This window comes from Canis lupus, chromosome 29, assembly GCF_048164855.1.
Source record: "Canis lupus baileyi chromosome 29, mCanLup2.hap1, whole genome shotgun sequence".
In the NCBI taxonomy this organism is placed as follows: domain Eukaryota; kingdom Metazoa; phylum Chordata; class Mammalia; order Carnivora; family Canidae; genus Canis; species Canis lupus.
In genome coordinates, this window is record NC_132866.1 from 18013015 (window position 1) to 18034978 (window position 21964).

The window sequence follows — 21964 nt, forward strand, 5'->3', positions numbered from 1 at the left end:
CAGCCCCTCCCCATTTTACAGATGAAGAAGTGGAGGCTTGAATGTCTCCAGAAACACCTCAAGCTTCTTAAGGGAAACATGGCCCTGCTCTGGTGCTCGAACCTCTGCTCTTTCCACCAAGCCCCAGGGCTTCCTTGACCTTGAGCGTCTTCCTGAGTGCCTGACTTTCACAGTCTGGGTGTGGTAAGTCCCCAGGGTCACTACATTCGGGGGTGGGTTAGGGGTGAGGGTGGTGGGAGGGAGAGCAGGATGATAAACCCGGAATGGGGCCTTATGGTCACCCCTTAGGTTTGAAGCCTGCCTCCCAGGACCCACACGTCTGCCTCAGGACTTAATCCCGCCCACTCAGGGCCAGAGAGGTATTTCAAGAGGGGAAGCGAGGGCTGGTATTGAGTGTGACAGATGGGCCAATCCCAAATCTGGGGCCTCTGGATGAGGAAAAGAAGGCCATGACCAGGAAGTCATGGTTACTCCACATTCATGGCTTTCTTCACATTTCTTGAACTGCCAACAGAGTTTTGAACAGGTAGGGTCCCACCCAGGAGTCTGGGGGCTTCTTGGTTCATGGTCTTCCTGACATGCCTGAGGTGTCCACAGCTTTGATTCAGTCAGCACCTAGAATCTGCCCAGGCTCCCTGGGTTCAAGTCCCAGCTCCCTACTCAGCAGCCCAGAGACCTCCCACCTGTTCCTTGATTCCCCCTCTCCACCCATTGGGGATGCTGTGAAATAATGCAGCTTCAGGAAGCAGTTAGCACCAAGTCTGGCACCTAGAAAATGTTTTATGTTAGCTCTGGGGAGCCTGGGTGGCTCAGTCGGTTAGGCGTCTGCCTTCAGCTCAGGTCATGATCCCAGGGTCCTGGGATGGAGCACTGAGTTGGGCCCCATGCCTCTTCCTCTGCCGCTCCCCCTGCTTGTGCTCTCTCTCTCTCGGTCAAATAAATAAAATCTTAAAAAATAATGAATGCTAATTCTGTAAAGGATGTGTCCCTTTCCAGATGACTCGGAAACTTTCCCCGAGACCCTTGGCTTTATCTACTTGCATCTGCCCACTCTCTCCCTCAGCCGGAGACCTCGGGAGCACTCCACGCAGATGATCTATGCCAGCCCCAGTGACAGAGGCAGCGTGTTCAGGAAGAGTGGTCTGTGCTTCCCAAGCGCCCTCAGCCTTCCTGAGGTCCCGGGTCTGGGGGGCCCGGAATCCGGCCCCACCTGGACCAGGATGCAGCGCGTTCCAGCTCTGTCCACGAGGTGGTGCTAGAACCTCACCTAGGGCTCCGGCCCGGGATTAGCCGCCAGGGCCGCAGGTGGGACCTCAGGACGGATCCTCCAAGTGGAGGAAAGGGGAGGGCAGAGACAGCCCCTGCCGGTGGGATAAGAGGGGCGGCCTCGCTCCCGGTCCCCCTTTGCCTCTCTCCTGTCTGCCGTCCCACCGGACAAGGATGAGGATGGTGAGGCCCGAGGGAGCCGGGTCACCGCCGCCTGGGCCTTATGTCTGTAGCTGAGTCTCTGCTCGTCCTCTGTGTTGGGTCAGGCTCTGGCCCCTCTGTCACTCTCTCTGGTCCCCCTGTGGGTTTTCCATGAGCCTTTCTGCTCCTCTGCTAACACCTCCCAGAGCCCTCCGAGACCACCTGCCCTGTCCTTGCCCTCACCCCCAGCATAGTCAAGCCCAACCACTCGAGCCACCCCTCCTCTGTGCCTTCGCTTCTGCAGCCTTGCCACCACCTCTGCACCATCAGATCTTTTGCCCTTGGGTCCCCTGGAAGTGAGCGTTCCTTCTTCCCAAACCTCGTTGCATCTCTCCTATGCACTGGACACTTTCAACCATTCCACTGAGCACCTTCTTTGTGCAGCGGGGTGCTGGGGATACAATGGTGAACAACCCTGGCATCCCGGACCTCACGGAGCTTATGTTCCAGGTGCTGAGTTAGGTCTAAAAGGAGTGAGTGGGAGTGTCAATAAAGCATAGATGAGGATGTGTGCAGTGAACCAAGCTAATGGGGTGCTGTGAGAGAGCGTCACTGTGGGGTGTAGACTAGGGGAGTCTTCTCTGAGCAAGTGGACAGCTAAGCTGAGAGCCTTATGGCTGACAAGAGCCAGCTTTGCAAGGGGGCTCAGGAGTGGGGTGCTCCTGCCCAGGGGACACCACGAGGAGGGCTCGAGGACGGGAAGGTACTGGGCTATAGAGAGGAGGGATGAAGGCTGGAGCCCAGCACCCGAGCACAAGGCAGGAAGTCACCAAAGGGAAATCAATAGAGTTTAGACCTTTTTGAGGGTACTGTTGCTGCTTGGTGTGCAGTGGCCTGGGGGAAGGAAGGAAACCACACCGCACCGAGGATGATGGTATCTGGGACATGGTGGGGAGGAGCTGGGGAAGCAGGCCCATTGGGGTATGCTCTAGAGATTGACAGGCAGCTCTTCCCTATCACAAAGGGATGGGGTCTCCTGTCAAGTCGAATACCAACTCTGTTGGCTTGGAGGGGACATAGCCTCCTGGAATACTGAGAGGGAGGTGTTCTGGGAAGCGAAGGGTGACATGATGGAGCCGCCAGCTCTGGGGTGGGTGCAAAAGGGGCAGTGTGGCCTGGACCATCGACTTGACATTTGATTCGTAGACTCGAAACTTCCAGAGGCACTTCCAGAAGTGCTTGATGAATTGTGTCCCAGAAAGCATTTTGGGGGGGCCTCCCTTGGGCAAAGCAAGCAGCAAGGGTTGATACCGTTGGGGTCATGGGTGCCAATGGGGCTGGAGCAGGGTCCCCTTCGCTGCCTGCCACCAGGTGAGGAATGCTTGCGGTGGCTGCAGAGAGTGAGGGGCCAGGCTCGGCATCTCTTTCGGCCTTTGCTCTGTGCTCCCCAGGGCTCAGCCCAGTTGGCCCTCAACGCTATTGCATAAGCAGTGGGCTCCAGGCCCCTGGTGTTCTCTCTTTGTGGCGCCACCTGCATGCTTCTTCCCCTGGAGAGAGTGAGTGCTCTAGGAATAGTAGGGTAGTCCAGACTGCCCTGCAGAAGGGGACAGTGGGTGTCTCCCACGCGGCCCAGGAACACTTCCTGGACGCCTGCATCATACCCCAACTTCACTCCTCACCAAGCTTTTGCCTTCCTGTTGAGAAGGCCTGTTGGGCGTTGTTTACGGTAATTTTGCACCTTCCTAAAACTGGGATCCACCGAGCAAGCTGGGGATGGTGGGAGCGAGGACGTGGAACTTTGCATCTGCGGGAGGTGGCAATCGCTGCGGAGGGGACGGGGGGAGGGACTGGAAGCCCCAAGGACAGTGTCCCAGCTGCACAGTGTGCTGTGGCCCTGCCTCTGGGAGGGTGACTGTCCTCCCCGCTGCAGGGAAGGGGCCGCGGCACTTGTGCCGCTAGAGGGCGCCAGCACCCTGCAGCGGGGGCTTGCAAGGCCCGCTGGTAGTGGGTGAGATTTGGGGTGTCTCAGGGACCTCAGGATGGAAATACTGTAGTGCCTGGACCTGCTGCCTGGCATGCCCTGCACCCCCTCCTCCGCTCTGGTGCTCAAACGTGGCTGCTGCTTCCTTGGGCCTCCCGCAGCCCAGCGCTGGCCCCACTGTTGGCTGGGGAGCCCTAGAGTGGGGACCCCTGGCCAGGGCCCCCTCTCAGGGGCTTTGGCTGCTGTGGTGGACACTAGCAGGGCTCCGCAAGTTAGCCCCTGTGTGTGTAGTCGGATCTGCCTGTCCAGGATCCTGTGGTGCCTCCGGCCTCCTCCCTGCAGGGTGAGATTCCCCGGGGAGCCCCTGCCCCAGGCCTGTCTGTCCCTCTGTCCTATGGCCGAGCTGGGTGCTGCACTCAGTTGGAGCTCATCTGATGCACTAGACCCGTGCATCTCCTGGGGGCCGGCTCCCGGTGCGCCGCCTGGGGTGGTGGCAAGGCCCTGGCGGACGATGCGTGGGTGAGAAGGTGGTGTGGCCGGGCTCAGATGCAGCTGAAGGGCTGGGGAGGAGGGCCCGGCTGGGGTGGGGGACCTTGGGGGGCGGGTGGGACCACAGCACCTGCAGGAGGACGGAGAGCCGGAGGAGGTGGAGAGGGCAGTGAGCTGCCCTCGACAGCAAGGAGGAGGACTCAGACAGGCGGGGAGGACTATGGGATGAGAAGGTTTGGCCCGGTGGCCACCCTGGCTTGCCACTGTTGGAGAACCAACCCTTGGAGCCGGCTCTGCTCCGACTTCCAAAACTGTTTCCTCCAGGCTGCTCTGGGCCAGGAAAACACCAAGGAGGATGTTTAACCACAGGGCCGGGCTCCCTGGAGGGCGCGGGCAGAGCCACGGTCCTGGGCTGCTGGAGCCTGCGTGTCCCACGGGCCCACTGACGTCCCCACAGCTGCAGGCACAGGTGCTGCGTGTGCAGAGGTCTCTCTGGGTGGCTCTTGCCACCAGCGCCTCTGAACATTGCCAGCCCGGGTACGGGGCATGCAGAAAGTTCTTGGGCCCCCAGGCCTTAGCAGTGTGGGCTGTGGGCATGCCGGGCAGGCTGCGTGTTCTCCTCCCAGCTTCTACTCCGGCAGCTGGAGGATGCTCCTTCTGTGCTAATCCCCAGCAGCCATTTCTCAGGGCTTGAAACTAAACCCTCCCTGTGTATAGGGCTTGTCTGAAATGTTAATATATTTGATTTCAAATGTCACTGGGGGATGATTATCACCATTATCATGATGGACATTGTCCAGGGCTCGGGCACTTTGTGCAGAGTGTGTGGAACACGAGGGAGTCTAATGAAGGGAAGGCCTGTGGCTTGGAGGCAGCAGGCATGCTTCTGAAGGCCAGGATGGGTAGAGCGTTTGCATTATCTATGCAGGTTCACCACACACCAGGAGGTGGTGGGCCCTGGCCGGATTGCCGTTCATTCTGTAGTGCAGTGTGACAGTCAGTGGGACTTTCTTGGAGGAGAGGCTCAGAGAGGTTTAGATTCTTGCCCAGGGCCACACAGCAAAGCAGAGACAGACAAGGCTCAGGAAGCAGATTTCTGCCTCTAGATCTTCAGGGTTCTTTCTTCACAAAGGCTTGTTGGTTTCATTTGTTCACCTGGTCAAATAACCTTCACTGGGTGCTTACTGCATGCTAGGTGCTGAGGACAGCTTGGGGACAGGCCATTACCATGTAAGGTTGGTGGGTACACACTGTGGCAAGCCCAGGCTGGGTGTCAGGGTGGCTCAGAGGAGGGATTCACCTTGGCTGAGTTGGGTCAACAGCCAGGCTTCTTAGAGGACGTGAAAAATAGTTGAACTCTGATGGAGGGTAATCCAGGAGTGTGATACCCCATTGAGAATGTCCCGGGAGAAACAGAGACGAACCACCAACTAAAGGACAAATAAATAGCAGAAGTTAAGTGACATGTTGGAGCTCTCACTAGACTCTAGTCCCTGCGAGCAGGAATCAGTAGCCCTGAGACGAGTGGCTCTGGGGGAGCTGGAGTGGCCAGGGGCCCCCAGCTGGTCAGTGGCAGGGCAGAGGCCTTTTGTTTTCCTTTTTTAAAAAAAAAATTTCTGTTCATCACGGGAAATTTCAAACACACACAACAGTGGGGAGAAGCTCATAACAAAGCCCCACACTCACGTCAGCCGGCTTCAATAATTGCCAAGTTTGGGCCAATTCTGTTCTGTCTGTTTCCTCCCTGCTCCCTCCACCTCCAGATGATTTCAAAGCAAATCCCTGACATCAGATCATTTTATCCATAAATATTTCAGCAGGCAGCTCTGAAGGATAATGACTCTTTAAAAAACATAATCACAATAGCATTATCACACCTAAAAACAGCAGTCGTTCTCCGTCGATGTTCAACATTCAACTGCCTCAATTTTTTTTTCTTTTTTTACCAGTTGGTTTGTTCAAGTCAGGATCCAAGCAAGAGCCACACTTTGCAAGCAGTTAGGCCTTTTAAGTTTCTCTCGAGCTGTACATTTTCTTTCCCCCACCACGTGCCTGCCTTGCAACGTATTTGTTAAGACATCTCGTGCATTGTTGTGTGGTTTCCCACACCTGGCTCTTGCCGTTGGCATCCTCAGGGGTCCGTATGCATGTTCCTCTGTCCCCTGTGTTTCCTGTAATCTGGAGGTCTGGTACTTGGAGCTGGAGGCTTGCTCCCATTCAGGTGCATTTTTTGCATCTCTGGCATTCTTTAAGCACAAAATCAAAAGGCGGCCTGCCAAACAACCTGTGTGTGTGTGTGCACGTGTGTGCCGGTGTGTGTGCACACATGTATATCCACCTGTGCACTACTTTCTTTCCCCTTTGGCCACGACCCGGTAACCACTGCTTTCCACTGTTCACAGGCTCCTCTCAAAGTTGCAAAACTGCTTTAAGGCACCTGCCAAAGAGAAAGCCAGAAGCCACAGAAGTACCCCCTTCTCAAAGCCAGTCCCTGGGATGCTGCCTCAAAAATGCCTTCTTCAGTGGGAACAGAATTCTTTGTGGTGTCTGCACACTAGATTCCTCCTGCTGCCTCCTTCCCTTGCTCGTATTTTGACATCGGGTCCTGAGCATCCAGCCTTCTCTTCCCGCGCCCCCCCATCATTCAGTGCCAGCTCTTTGCCAGAGCTGATGAGTTAGATGTGAGCCTCTGGTTCTGGCCCGAAGGTCCTGGGGGCTGGTGTGCCACACTGGCATAATGCTGAAGTGACAGCAGTGACCCCAACGCCCAGACTGCCCTGGAAATAGGAGGGGGGCAGGGGAAAGGTCAGGAGTGTGGGTCTGCTCTCTGCCGTTCCTGCAGGATGGAAAGCCCTACACAAGCCAAAGACGGAGACTGGAGGGGACAGCTGCAAGTGGAGACAGTGGCCTCATGCTCACTTGGGATTCCTGTCCTGGCAGCAGATCTGTGTGCTCTGTGAGCCACCCACCAACACATGGCAATTAGGGAAGAAATATGTCATTTCATACCCTCACAGTGTGTCTGGTTCAGTGGCCAAACAACAGGGAGAAATTCTTAATCCCTCTCCTTTGTCCCTCACATCCCATCCATGGCCAATGGTGTCAACTCAACCTCCAAGACAGATTTAGATTTATCCTTTTATCTCCATCTCTCAGCCCAGCCCCAGCCCCAGCCCCATCCCCACCCCACCCACTGCTCCTCAGACTCTTACTTTCCCTCATTCTCACCCTAATCCATCCCTCACATAGCAGCCAGAGTCAGAGATATGACACATAAAGCCTATCATACCCACCCCCGGCCTAAAATCCTGTAGTGGATTGACCAGTTGCCCCAAAACTCACATCGACCTGGGATCTCACAATGTGACCTTACTTGGAAATAGATTCTTTGCATGGGTGATTAAGATGAGGTCCTGCTGGAGGAAGGTGGGCCTTAGACCCAATGACTGGTGTCCTCAGAAGAAGAGGAGAGGACACAGAGAGGAAGGCCACGTGAAGACAGGCAGATTGGAGTGATGCATACAAGCCGAGGAATGCCAAGGTTTCTTCCCTAGAGCCATCGAAGGGAGCATGGCCCTGCCAACACCCAGAGTTCAGATCGTACCCTCCAGAACTGTGAGAGAATAAATGTGAGTGGTTTTAAGCCGCTCAGTTGGTGGTACTTTGTTATTGCAGCCCCAGGGGACTGATACAAACCCTTAATAAATGGCATTCAAAATTGTAGCTAGAATAAGGTGGCCCATCATGTCCTGCTGCTCTGGGCACGCCACCTGTTCCACCTGTCCTCTTGATCATCCCACAGACTTCCCTTCAAATGCCTGTTCCCAGAGCGGCCTTCCCAGAACACCCTCCTCCTCCTGACCCAGTGCTCATCAACATTAGGCATCTGTCCGTCTCTCTCAGATTGTTCTCTTGTAACTTCCTTCATGGCACTTGTTCCAAGTGGTAATTTTAAATAGGCTGTGATGTCGTCCCCTTACCCGATCAATAGACATGCATGTCTTTTTGTCCTTTGTCCCTGGCTCTTCATCCTGGGTCTGGCACACTGTAGGTGCTTCGTAAATATTTGCCAAATAAATGAACCCAACATACACACGTGAAAATGTTTCATGGGATGAGGCTGAGAAGAGGATCAGTCAGTGAAGCATGGAGAGGAGGGGAGGTCAGAAATGACCCAACCCACGGTCCCTGGGTAGGACATACTGAGGAAGGCGGGTCAGGGCCAGGCATCTGTGTTTCATTGTGAACTCGGTGGTGGCGGTGGTGTGGAGGGGTGCCACATGTTTGCCACTATGTGCCGGATTCCTCTGCCGAAAGGACAGAATTTGGCTCTGCCTGCTAGTGAGGCGCGCCCTGCATCTGAGCGGGAAAGGCCTTCTGGCTCTCTGTGCTGTGATTTATGGGTCCCAGACAGAGGGCAAGTGCTCATGATTTACACGAGCCACAGACCCCTTGGGGCAGCGCCTGTGGTCAATGACATCACCCGACGGAGGAGATTTATGGCAGAGGGAAGACACCAGAGCATCCGGGAGCAGCTGCTCCAACTCCCAAGTTTACTGATGGGTCCACCGAGGCCACGAGAAGGCCTGTGATTTGCTCAGGGTCAAAGGTGGGCATCCTCCCTAGGGCAGGCCTGGAAGGGCAGGGCAGGGCAGCACTGGAATCCAGGTGTCTCTGGACATTTCTGGACTCTCCTGAGGACTTTCCTCAGGAAAACAGTCAAAACCAAGCAGATAACAACCCCCACCCCCACCCCAGCTGCTTGCTGGGAGGCTGGCATTTAAGTCACTTGATCTGGCCCAGCTTTTACTTAAAGATAATAAAAGTGACAGTTCTACTTTATTTAAAAGTTAAGCTTTTTAGGGGCGTCTGGGCGGCTCAGTCAGTGAAGTGTCTGCCTTCGGTTCAGATCATGATCTCGGGGTCCTGGGGTGGAGCCCTGTGTTGGGATCCCTGCTCAGTGGGGAGCCTGCTTCTCCCTCTCCCGCTGCCCCTCCCCCTACTCGTGCTCTCTTGCTTACTCTCAAATAAATGAATAAATAAAATCTTTACAAGTTAATCTTTTTAACTTGTTTTTTAAAGATTTTTTATTTATTTATTCATGAAAGACACACAGAGAGAAAGGCAGAGACGTAGGCAGAGGGAGAAGCAGGCTCCAAGCAGGGAGCCCGATGTGGGACTCGATCCTAAGACTGCGGATCACGCCCTGAGCCAGGGGCAGGTGCTCAACTGCTGAGCCACCCAGGCGTCCCCAAGTTAAGCTTTTTAAAACTTCCTAGTTTTTCCACTGATGGAGCCCGTGCTGAGAGGTCACAGCTATCCCTCTGCAGCCTCTGCCTTCACTGCCCTTCTGATCCTTTGATGTCTGGGAGCCTGAGACAGATGTGGGTGGAGGGGGCCAAGTGCGGCAGGCACAGAGGAGGCCTGCAGCCTCATTCACCTCGCCTGATTTCTTATGAGACTGCTCACCCCATCCAATTGGGGTCTAGAGCCTGGCTTTGTGCTGGGCACACAGTGGTGCCTAATTAAGGTGGATGGACAGATGCAAGGAAATGGCCAGGGATGGCTTGAGAGCCTGCAGCTCAGATGATGCTTGGGACTCGCCCTGCCCTCTGCGTCATCGTAGACTTCCTTACTGACACGTGGCCTCTCAGGCTAAGCCTGGGAGCCCATCTGCACCCCCCTGCTCAAGTCAGAACCCCGTTAATCATTCTTGACTCTTTTCCTTTCTCCCTGGCATGTGCCATATATCTGCAAGAGCCATGGGCTTGATCTCTACAGGGTGTCTCTGAGGCCCCTCTGCTCTCATTGCCTCGGTCACCGCCTCAGCACAGCCCAGCTCGGCCCAGCTCAGCCCAGCTCCCTGAGAGACACCTTTCCCTCAGTCCCTGCTGCCACCCTTGTCGCTCATATAGCTCCTGGCGGTTGGTCATACAAGGGGTGAGGCTCCTAAGATGAAACACACTCAAATCATGGTAACTCTCTGCTTAAAACTGTCACTGGCCTGCTGCATTTGCAGTAAAGTTCTGACTCCTTGGATGGCCCACAGGGAGGCCTGCACATGAGGGGACCCCCTGCCCGTGCTGACGGCCCCTTTGGCACCCCACCAGCACCGCCTGCTTGGCTTGGCTCATAGCCAGCCCGAGCCCTGGGTTCCCTCTACTGGGAAGCTCTTTTCTCTTGCTTTCCATGGCTGGCGGCTCCTCACCCTTCCAGCCTTAGTACGTGTGACTCTGTTAGGGACGGTCCCTCTACCTCCCCCTCATCATGCTCAGGGGCCACCAAGATACATGGGCTGATTTCATACATGAGGCTCATTGGAACACAGCCCCCCCACCTGTTCCATTACCTATTTGGCTGCCTTGGGGTTAGAGGGGCAGAGCCAAGAGGTTGAGACACAGGCCGTATGGTCCAGAAAGCATAAAATAGTTACCATCTGGCCCTTTTAAGAAAAAAACAAAAACAAGCAACTTGCTGACTCCCATTCTAGCTCAGCCTTTTGTTTGCCTTTTTACTGTCACTTTTCACATACAAGAATCAATTTATATATTTTCTTGTTAGCTTTTGTTTTGGTCTATCTTCCAATAAAACTTTAAATTTCCTGAGTGTAGGGGTGTTATATGAGATAGGTGACACCTGTACGCCTGGTCTGCATGGGGATGTTACAGGAAGCATTCAATTATTATCTGACCCAAATAAAAAAGAATAAAGATGTTGTTCAATGTTTCCTAGAACTAATCAAGTAATAATTACTGGTCAGATTTATATTTTTGGATGATGTTGAGCCTACTTGCTCCAAACACACGTACATACCCCCGAGTGGGGCAGATGAATGTCGAGTGTGCATTAATGGCACTCTTGCCCACCTGCACACAGACTCTTCTATTTCTCTCCTAACTCTTCTATTTCTCTTCCTGGATAATCTTTGAGAATGAATTGTCTACAAAGGGTGAAAAGTGGGTAAAACATTTCCCCTGCCAGGAGTAAACAGGACGGAGGATGGACAACGGATTGGTTTCTGGAAGAAGGAGACTGAGCCCAGCATCATGTTCTGGTCTTGATGCCATGAACTTGTTATGAATGGCTTCAATTTCTTTGGAAGTAGGTAGATTATCAGTTATAGCTAGCTAACCATGAGAGCATGTTTTCTCTGTGCCATGGTGTCTTTATCTTAAAAATAGTCTCTGAAGAGTACAGATTACTATTTAGTTGCGTGGGGCTCTTGTGTTAGATTCCCCATGTGTGACCAGGTTATTTTGACTCACAGCCAGACCCACTGGATTAAAGGGAGTGTGGATTTTCTCCCATATCTCATATTCTTGATGCTACGAACTTCTGGTTCGGGTGTTCCCATTTGCGCTGTGTCTTTGGGCAAGACGCCACACGTGCCTGAGCCTGTCTCTTAACCCATGGTAGGATCATATTTAAAAAATATTAACTGATTGTTATTCCTTTTTCTTTCTTGTCTCTTCCATCCATCAGTGGGAGTCCTGTCTTTCTCCGTACGTCTCCCTGTGAGAGCAGAAAGGAGAAGAGAAAATTCTCTCTTCCTTGCTTTTGAGTTTCGGTAGCCTAGGAAGGACTCATCTCAGAGGAAATGACATAAAATCCAGACTTTCTTTCCATCCCTGTCTCTGACCAGAAAAAGACTCTCAGCGCTGCAGGCAAGGAGGCACCCTGGAAGGGATGCAGGACAGGAGTTGACATGGAGAGCCCCCACGGGGGCTTGGCTTCCTGCTCCCCAGGCTGAGCCCTGGAGATGGAGCAACTTCCAGATGTGTCTGAGGGCAGAGGAGACCTGAGTCTGTCTTCCACAGAGGCAGCAGGACCTCGGGGGGAAACGGCATCCTAATGAGTCTTGATAAAGAATTCCTTGATTGCCTCAGTTTATCCCCATCCTAAAATAAAAAAAGTAGCAGATTATTCCAGAAGGGTCATGAGGCCAACAGGGGCCTGGGGAGCGGGGGTGGGGGTGGGTGGGCAGGAATGGGGATGACAGTAGTGACCTCAAGGGCAGATGATGTCATCACCCTTCTCCCCCCACCCCACCGCAGCTTTGTGTCGAGCTTCCTGAAACTTCTGTGCAAACTGGTGGCAAAGGAGGATGGACCTGAATCCGCCCGTGTGATTCCACTACCCCAAACAGGCAAAGAGTATTTTCACCCCTGGCTGATACACATCTGAGGTTGGGCTTAAAAATGGGGACGAAATTTGGTAGGGGTTTTAAACCCATGAGAAGTTTGGCTTGACATTAAAATGCAGACAGGGAGAAGGGGAGAGAGGGAAAGAGTGGGAGCCGGGAGGGAGATTGAAAAATGAATCCCCCAGCCTCCAGCAGCCCAGCTGGTAGGCAGCAGATGGGAGAAGGATGATGTGCAGCTCAGGTGGTGTTAACAAGGCTGATAGCAACCATGGGAAGCCACCTGCAGCTGGCTTTGCGGAAAATCTGGCTCCCGAGCAAGGGGCTTTGAGTAATCCATCTCGGGAGCCACGGAGCCATGAACTTGTTAAGCGGTAGCCACCGGAGCCCTGATCAGCTCACCCTCAGCTGCCAACGGTGGTGGAAACTCTGCCCGGGGAGGCCAGATGGTGCAAACGGCGCCGTGGTCCCGCGGGCCCACCGCAGCGCACACTGCCCCAACGCCTGGGTGGCAGCTCCCGGGTCAGCCGATCTCGTGGTGCGGGCCCCCCAGGGCATGGACAGGTGCGGCTGTTCACTTGGGAATCCCGTTTTCTTCCTGCCGATGTCCACTTTCCTCCAACCAGCATCTGCTTCCCTGCTCCGGTGGGCCCTAGAGCTCCTGCTCACTTCCCTCTGTGAGGGTCGGGCTGGTCCTGATGAGGGTTGAGGCTGCTGCGAGCCCAAGGGATGGAGGGTGGAGCAGAGTAGATGCCGGGGCTCTGGCTCCACCCCGATCTGTGGGACTCTGGGCAGTGACTCAAAGCGGTTTATTATTATTTTTTAAAGATTTTATTTATTTATTCATGAGACACACAGAGAGAAGCAGAGGCACAGGCAGAGGGAGCAGCAGGCTCCATGCGGGGAGCCCGATACAGGACTCGATCCCAGGACCCCAGGATCATACCCTGAGCTGAAGGCGGGCGCTCAACCACCGAGCTGCCCAGGTGTCCCTGACTCAAAGCCCTTTAAAACCCATTTCCTTCCCCTGTCAAAGGGAATAGATACAGGGATAAAACGGGTAATGTGAACAGAGTACTTAGGTCAGTACCTGGCACCTAGTACCCAGTACCTACTCAGTAAGTATAACATGAAGACCACAACCAGCCACAACCAACCACACGCATGCAAGGCTTGCACAACTCATGACACAGTAATGGCCTCTGGGACACTGGCACAGCAGAGTCCCCACAGCACAGGGGCCGGGTGCTTGCTTTCCTTGTGGGACTGTCACTCACCCAGACCTGGGTAATCGTGTCTTATCTGTTTCCCTTACTCCTCCTAGGATGTGCTTACTCTCCTCCTTCCCGGGACAGGCCATGGGAGAGTCCCAGTTGCATGTGAGGGTGGGAGCAGACTCTTCCCAGGAGGATTTGTATCAGAGGGCTCCCTTTCCTGCAACCTTGCCTGTCTGAGCTCCCCGGTTTCCAATCACTGTAACTATCTGTGATTAGATGGGAAGGAACTGAAAAACTGACTTTCAGAGAGACCATTGGCACTGGATTAGCTCCAAAGCTGTTAGACTGTTGTGAGTAATAAACATTTTGGTGATGAACTTTTGACCATGCACTCATGGAACATCCATTCCTCATAGACGCCTTCACTGCAGAGGCGGTGCATGTGGTGGGAAGGGACTGCCCTTGGAATCGGGAAGTGAAAGTCCCTGGTTGTGCTTGAGAACTTAGTTCTCTCCCTGTGGCTCCACTTCCTTACCTGTATAACCTGAGAAGTTTAGATCGGATGAACCCTAGAGTAAAATCGCTTTTTTAAAACTTCCACACCACCAAGATTTAGAGTGAGTAGCTCAGAGTGGCCGTGACCAATCAGTTGCCTTTGGTTTTTAAAATTAGTTTCTCTGGGAACAAACTTTGGTGAGTGATGATGCTTGGGGATCCTGTAGGAGGGAGATGTTGGGAAATGACCCTGGGTTGACACAGTTTTCATGAGAATAATTTTCCATTCTGAGGATGCTCTGGACGGGATTAATCATGTCTTTCTAAGTAGTTCTTGACCTTGGCTTTTCATTAGAGTTATCTGGGGAGATTTTTTTAAAATTTCAGTGTTCAGACCACACCTCTGAATAATCACAACAGAGTCTTTGGCAGGGGGATGAGGCCTCAGTACTCTGTAAAAATTGCCCAGGTGCTTTCATTGTGTGAGTGAGGTTGAGAATCACCGTGCAAGAATAGGACATTTTTAAACTTTCATGTGGACATGAATCACTAGGGATTTTGCTAAAAGGCAGATTTAGATTTAGATTCAGTAGGGCTGTAGTGGGACCTAGGGTCTAACAAGCTCCTAGGTGATAAGTGCTGCTGGTTGCAGGACCATACTTTGTGTAGTAGGACTTGGTAGGCTGATAGGCCTGACTCTACTGTCAGAAACTGTGAGTTCCTGAGAAGCTAAGGCTGCAGGCAGTCATGTGGTAAACTTCTCTCCCCATCCCCATCAGCAGAATGAGACTGGAAACTATGGGCACTCTCATCTGGCTAATATTTTGGCTTCTCTTCAAATGGATAGTCTTTAGATATTTGTTCAACTTTTTTTTTTTTTAGTAGGCGTGGCATGAGTATTGGCAAATTGGCAAGGGTTTTTAAAAATTGTGATGCGAATGTTCAGTTTGCCCCAAGGAGTGTGGGCATTTTGTTTCTTTCAGAGCTGCACAGCATCTAATGCTTCTTCATGTGCTTTGGGAACGATCCATGGTGCACCATTCATGGACACAGGTGTAGCAGCTTGGGGAGGATCTGGGCCTTAGCTTGGAAAATAAGGTGCTTCAGCCTAAAACTTTGACTCAAGCAAGTCTGTGGCTCAAAGACACAAGAACAGTGAGAGTTGATCAACAAGAGTGGGTGTACCCAGGTCTCAGGGTGGTGGTGACAACGGTGACCCACGTTTAGCAGTGTCGGCAGTTGTTGCTGGCTGGGCCATGACTGTGGTTTGCCCTGGGCTAGGATTCTGGCCTTCCAGTGTTGCTTGGTGCCAGGTATGGCCTGGAGCTACTCAATAGCCTTTCATTAAATGTATTTTCTGCTTAAATCAGCTTGCTTTCTATGGTGTGAACTCAAGATTCCTGATTGATACAGAGGGTTGTTGCTGGATTAAATGAGACAATCCATGCAGAGTTCTACCCAAAGCATGGGAAATAGTTATGTTGATGGATAAGGAGAAGAAGAAGGTATGGGGGAAGGGGAGGAGGAGGAGGAGAAAACCAGCAGAGGAAGCTGAGAGGGACAATACTGAGGGGACTTGCTTTCAGTAGAGCGGTCAGAAAGACCCTCTGAGGATATGCCATAGAAGTACAGACCTGAAAAATGAAAAGACAGCCTCTGGGCAAAATTAGGATCTGTGTGGTTTGTCTTGGGGGTGGAGTGTCCAGCTCCTTGGATGGTTCCCCTCATGCAGGCTCAAGGCTCACTACATTCATCTGCCCGGCTGTGGAGGTCTTTCTTCAGAAGACATCCCTATTAGTCAATATAGGGTAGGCTACCCTCTGCCAACCAATACTCCCTGAATCTTGAGGACTTAACACGGTAGATGTCAGTCTAGCAATTCTCCAGGACAGCTGTTCTTCAGGCATAACTCAGCGATTCTGGCTGCTTTGATCCTGTGGTGCCATCAACTCTTCATAAGACTTCTTGGTCACTATGGCAAGAGATAAGAGGTAGAGGGCCAAACACAGCTCTTGAGTCTTTCAGATGCAGCCCGTGGATAGGACTGGCTGTATAGCCTCGCTTAGATGCAAGAGGGCTGGGAGCACATGGAGTGTAAGGAGCATGCCCAGTTCTGCCACAAGCCCTCATCGAATCTAGTTGAGTTCCTTCCCTTGAAGGAAGGCATGAAAGGCCACCATGTTCTACTTGTTGCTGTATCTTGGTTAAACCTCATCATAACCATAGGAGACTAAAAACTGATACCATCTCCACTATAATAGGAAGAAACAGAGGCTTAGAGAGTGAATTACTGGGGACTTGTGGCTGTGAATGTTAAGAATCCAGGTCCATGTGGGTGTGAGTGTGTATATTATGTTGGTGTAGGCATATAGGAATTTATTTATGTCAGTAGGGAGTCTAAGGCTTCAGACACAGCTTGGATCTAGGGTCTTCATGGTGTCATCAGAACTCACTTATTCTCTTGGTTGTACTTTCTGCTGGGTTGGTGGGCTTCTTAGTGCACTGGCCCCAGCGGCTTTAGGTATGTGCCTTCTCAGTTTCAAATATAGTTAAAAATAAGGGAGCTTTTCCTTCTGAGAGGTCCCAACTCCAAGTCCCAGGATTGAGTGTCTTTGGTGTAGCCAGGGTCATGCTGATTGGATAACTGTGGCTGAAGAGATGAGCTATGATCCTGAGCTATGTGCCCACCTCTAGAGCCAGGGATGGAGTGGTTCACTTCCGTCAGCCTGAATGAAAATCATGGTTCTGTTATCTGGAGAAGAAGAAATAGGTGTTGTACAGGCAAACCAGGAAACCAAAAAAGGAGGCATTTATTTCAAAGAATTTCAGTAATGTGTGTGAATTTTTATAGCTATTAAGCAGCAGCTACAGAATTTGCACAAAGGCCCAAGTTTCCCCCAGATGCTGCTCTAGAACCGTGTGAACTGTCATATGACCTCCCAGTTGCACACTCACTCTGGTGGAGCCATAATCTCTCCAGTGGCAGGAAAAGGATTCCTGTTGACCTATTTCACTTTTGCAGAATGTTTATGTGGAATGAAATGTGCTTTCTTCTTGTTAGGGGGAAGAGAGTTCAGTCCAAATGTTCCCTTCCATTGGGGATGACAACAGGTTATTCCTGGCTCTAGGCATGGGATGCAAGGAAGTCCCTCCCCCCACCATGGAAGAAATTGGGGAGATCATTGTGGAGGAGGATGTGGATATTCTTGAGGCCCTGAGATTTACAGCATGTCAGTGTCTCCTGCCTGTGCCCAGTATTTGAGGCTCCAAGACTCACTTTGAGTCCAGACTGTGGTCAGGAAGGCTGTTTGACACAGGGAGGTGTGAACAGAAACAGAGTGTAGTCCTCCATCCCCCTTATATATACACTCGATCCACTAACATTATATATGACTTTGATTCATGTGGCTTTGTCTGTAGGTACATGGGTACACCCTCCTTACAGAGGCTCCTCTTCCCTCTTCCCAAATTTAAAAATCCCTTGAGGGTAGGGACTGCGATTTCTATTTCCAGCAAGCTATGGGCTGCTTTAGAGATGCCATTTCTGAAAGCTCCTTGAATAAATAGGCCTGGAGGTGGGGGAAAAAGTAGGTGTCGGGCCCTATCTGTGTGCAACAAGACTGAATGAGTATGTATGTATGTATGTAATTGTGTCTGTGTACATGTTGTGTATGTGTGTGTCTATACGTGTCCCTGTGTGCATGTGTGTATCTATTTCTCTGTGTATATTATTACATGTCTGTCTATGTGTGTATGTCTCTGCGTATGTATGTGTGTCTGTTGTGTATATATGAGTATTCCTGTGTGTACATATATGTGTATGTATCTGTGTCTGCGTATATGTTGTGTATGTCATATATATGTGTGTCTTTGTGTGCATGTATGTATCTCTGTGTGCATGTGTGTCTCTGTGTGTATGTGTGCATTGTGCATAGGTGAGCATTCTTTGTGTATGTGCATGTGTACGTATGTTTGCATATGTGTGGATTCATGTGTGGATGATTCTCTGCGGGCAGCTGTTCTGTGTCCTGTGGGATGTTAAGCAGCATCCCTGGCTTTTACCCACTAGATGTTGGTAGCAACCCCCAACCCCCACTTCGCACAATCAAAAATGTCTCCAGACACTATCAGTTGTCTCCTGGGGTAAAATTGCCCCTGGCTGAGAACCACAGCCATAGACGGCACTTCCGCTTGGGACCTGCAGTCACACACTCCAATCAACACAAACAGGTTGTTAGAAGAGAGGGGTTCACATCACCTCTGATGCGAAGATGCCTCTGAATGAAGCCACCCCATGGGGTGGGCTGTCTTTTGATCCTGATGGTAGCCTGAGAGAGAGGCAAGTCTCCTCTGGAGGATTCCTTGAGGGTGGGTGGGAGGAGTGTTCACCATAGCAGCACCAAACTCATATCCTCGTGTGACAGGGAGGTCCACTAACTTCCCCCAACTCCTGAGAGGCCACTTGGACATCATGAACTATAGGAGCCACCAGGTTTCTTTGTCATGTTGGAGAGTCAGTGTCCCAATAACTGATGTTTATCGAGCACTTGCTTTCTGCAGAGCTCTGTGCTGAGTGCTTTGCATAGATGATCATTTTTGATCTTCCCAGCAACCTTATGATGTGGCTTCTATTACTATTCCATTAAACAAATGAGAAAAATGTTTGTTAAATCATGTGTCCAAATGGTTGACCTGGGATTTAAACGTGGACAATGTGACTCTAGAGACCACATTGTATTTTTTTTTATTATTAAATTTTGACTTAGAGAAAGTGAGGCGGAAAAATTATAGAGACCACATTGTAAATCACTGTGCTGCATATATATTCATGTCTCTCCCCATTTCCTGAAAAAATACACCCTAGTTCTGTCCAAATGCCAGAAAAATATAATTTTAGGTGAAAACAACTTATAATAAGCATTAAGGGATGTTTTGTGAGCAAATTTTAATAAGCATTAAGAGATACTTTTTGAGTTAAGCTTCCCTGACAGGGGACCAGGATATCTCAGCCTGGGAAGTGTTTTGCTCCCTGGGGAGCAGCATAAGAATTAAGTCTCACCTGGGGCGTGTGTCCAGGTGCTTCCTTTGTCCATGTTGCTGCTTGTGGAAAAGTTTTGGAGTGCCAGGGAGTGCAGAGGGGCAGTGGGCAAGGTGGGGGCGAAGGTTTTTAGGTTTTTTGCCTAAAACCAAAGTTCTTTGTGAATTTTTACAAACGTCATCAGCAAGCCCCACGGGATAATAGGAGCTTTGGGTTGGAAGGTGCTGGGAGGATTCCCACTGTGCCTGGCTTTATTCCCTAAAGATTGACAAGTAGGGGAAAAGCAGAAGTATCATTTAGAATGGTTTTGCTTCTGCTAATGAGCACATTGCTAAAATAGTTAAAAACCCCTTAATTTAGATTTGGATTGGAAATAGAGAAAAGCAGGGAGAAGTAGAGCAGAAGGCGAGTGTGCCTGCAGAGCACCTGTGAGCTGGGGATGCCTCATGAGCTGCTGCCAGACTATGATCAGTGTGTCAAGGTTATTTGTCTGGTAGCTGAAGATATTGAGTAGGTTGTGTTAAAGGAGCAGGATGGTGAGTAGAGTGGGTCCTGTGCTATCTTGGGACAGGATACAAATTCTTACGAGAGAAAGGAAAGAGGCATTCATCATTAAAGGCAAGTCAGTGGGGAAGACAGTTGGCATGTTTAGTGGACCATGAGAGTGATTATTCGCCTTATCTGTACGTAGGGAGAGTACGGTCAAGGCACAAGCAGGCATGTTCAGATAGTAGCCCCGGTGCTGAAGGGGATCCACGGGAGTAGGATGGTGATTGTAGGAAAAAAACTCTAAGTCATGTGCCCATTGGGACTTTTGTTTGCAAGTAACAGAAACTTGATTTAAACTGATTTAAGCAAAACACAAAGCAGAAAACAAGAGTGAGTGAGTGTGTGTGTGTGTGTGTGTGTGTGTAGGGGAAGGGCACTAATTAACTTAATGGAAAATTCATTTCTGGCACAGGGTGTCAGGAAGCTCAAAGGTTATCAATAGTGTTCTGTTTCTCTTTGGCTTTTGACAATACTTTCCTCTACTGGCCACTCCCACAGGCAGGTTCTCTGCAGGATGGCCCCAAGCGTGCCTCCCTTCACATCCTTAGAACGAAAAGTCCTCTGCTTCTTATTGGTCCAAGCTAATGTTCTGACTTTAGTCTCAGTGGTCAGTCCTGGGTTCTGGGCTTCTCTCAGCTCAGGGGTTTAGGCCAGCCCCCCCCAACCCAAATTGGACGGCCTGGGAGTAAAGGAGAGGTCTCACTCAAAGCAGAAGTGGGGAGGTGGGGGGTGAGGGTGAGCAGTGGGGGGGGGGGCAATTCACAGACTCTTTTTTTTTTTTTAAAGATTTTATTTATTTATTCATGATAGTCACAGAGAGAGAGAGAGGCAGAGACACAGGCAGAGGGAGAAGCAGGCTCCATGCACCGGGAGCCCGATGTGGGATTCGATCCCAGGTCTCCAGGATCGCACCCTGAGCCAAAGGCAGGCGCCAAACCTCTGCGCCACCCAGGGATCCCCGCAATTCACAGACTCTTGATGGATTCAGATGCACACCTTGAGCTCTTTCATTCCACATGGAACCCTAAGCTACAGCCACACACTTATCATGTGGGGGTCACACCAAGTATTCCTATACCCCAGTTTCCCATCTGTTCTATAATAGGCTTGCTGGTGATTTGATTTCATTGATAGTCACATCCTAACTGGTGATTTTTTTTTTAAGATTTTATTTATTTATTCATGAGTGACACACAGAGAGAAAGAGAGCTAGACAGAGGGAGAAGCAGGCTCCCTGTAGGGAGCCTGTTGTGGGACTTAATCCCAGGACCCCGGGATCATACCCTGAGCCAAAGGCAGATGGTCAACCACTGAGCCACCCTGGCGTCCCCTAACTGGTGATGTTTGATTAAAAAGATAGTAAGCACCAGAGTTGGGCTCACTGATAAATACCACACGAAGTCGTGGAGGTGAGCGTAAAATATCACTTTCTTTCTTTTTTTTTTAATGTCTAAGCTTCTCAAAGTGAGACTATGTCTTTGCATGCCCTCTAAGCCTTCCATCGCCCAACCCAGTGGTTTTTTGATTTCCTGTACTACAGGCTGCCTCACACAGACCTCAGGACCAGGGGCCCTACCTTGGCCTTCTGCCTTTTACCTTGCCATGCCTGCTTCCCTGCAGTGAGGCCGCCAGTGGGAGAAGGGGGAGACAGCTCACTAACATTGGGTATATCTAAGAGTGGCCAAGACCATAGCCGTAATGACAGCTGATTTGCAGTCCAAGAAGCTTCTGATTGAAAGGCTTAGGACAGCCTTTCTGCTTTGGAGGTTACAACCTTGGAGCCTCTTCTTATGGTCTAATCATTGGTCCAAAGCCCCTTTGAGATCAAAGCAAGTTCATGAAGGGGCTTTGTGCAAGCCCCTCTCAAACTCCAACCAGATTTTACTGCAAGCAAGTCAGCAGGACCACATGCTGCTCTGCCTCAAATTCTCATTTATTTTATCAGATTATGACATTTTTCCTTGCGAGATCATCCACACAAGTGCATGACTAGAACCAAGGGGGTGGTGCCTGCTTAGCAAAGCCTCAGCTGGAGCATCCCTGCTTGCTGGAACTTGAATGGAACTCTTGATTTTCTTCTCTCTAGAAGCCCAAGAACATAATTTTCCATCTACAGTTCATCTTGACTACATTTTCCGTTGTCTCCCCTAGAATCACTGATGGGACTTTCAGGTTCCATTGATATTATAGACACCTTATAGATTCCTTGGCTTTCTAGTGTGGTTCATGTTTTTAAAAGACAGTTTTTATTTTGATGTAGGGGGGAAAAGTTTGAATCATGTCCTCGAACTTTAAGCTTCAAAAAGCCATGGACATCATTAGCCATGAGGGAAATATAAATCAGGACCTAGATGCCACTTAATAATCACTAGAATGGCTGTAAGAAAAAAAGATAGACAGTAACGAGTGCTGGCAAGGACTTAGAGAAAGTAGAACCCTCAAACACTTCTGGTGGGAACTTAAAATGGTGCAATGATTTGGAAAATAGTCTTGTTGTTCCTCAAAAGGTAAAACATACAGTTATCATGTGTCTCAGCAATTCTACTCTAGGTATATATATTTAAGAGAAATAAAGACATGTCAACACAGATATTTGTATGTGAATGATCATAGCAACTTTATTCGTAATAGGCAAAAATTAAAAACAA

General features: G+C 50.6%; 1 long non-coding RNA gene across 1 annotated transcript; it reads left to right on the forward strand.

Annotated features, from left to right (window-relative positions):
• Window positions 1-399: 399 nt before the first annotated feature.
• LOC140620555 (uncharacterized) lies at window positions 400-7972 on the forward strand. Its single transcript, XR_012020312.1, has 2 exons — window positions 400-526; window positions 6280-7972. It is a non-coding gene; the product is annotated as an uncharacterized lncRNA (long non-coding RNA).
• Window positions 7973-21964: the final 13992 nt, after the last annotated feature.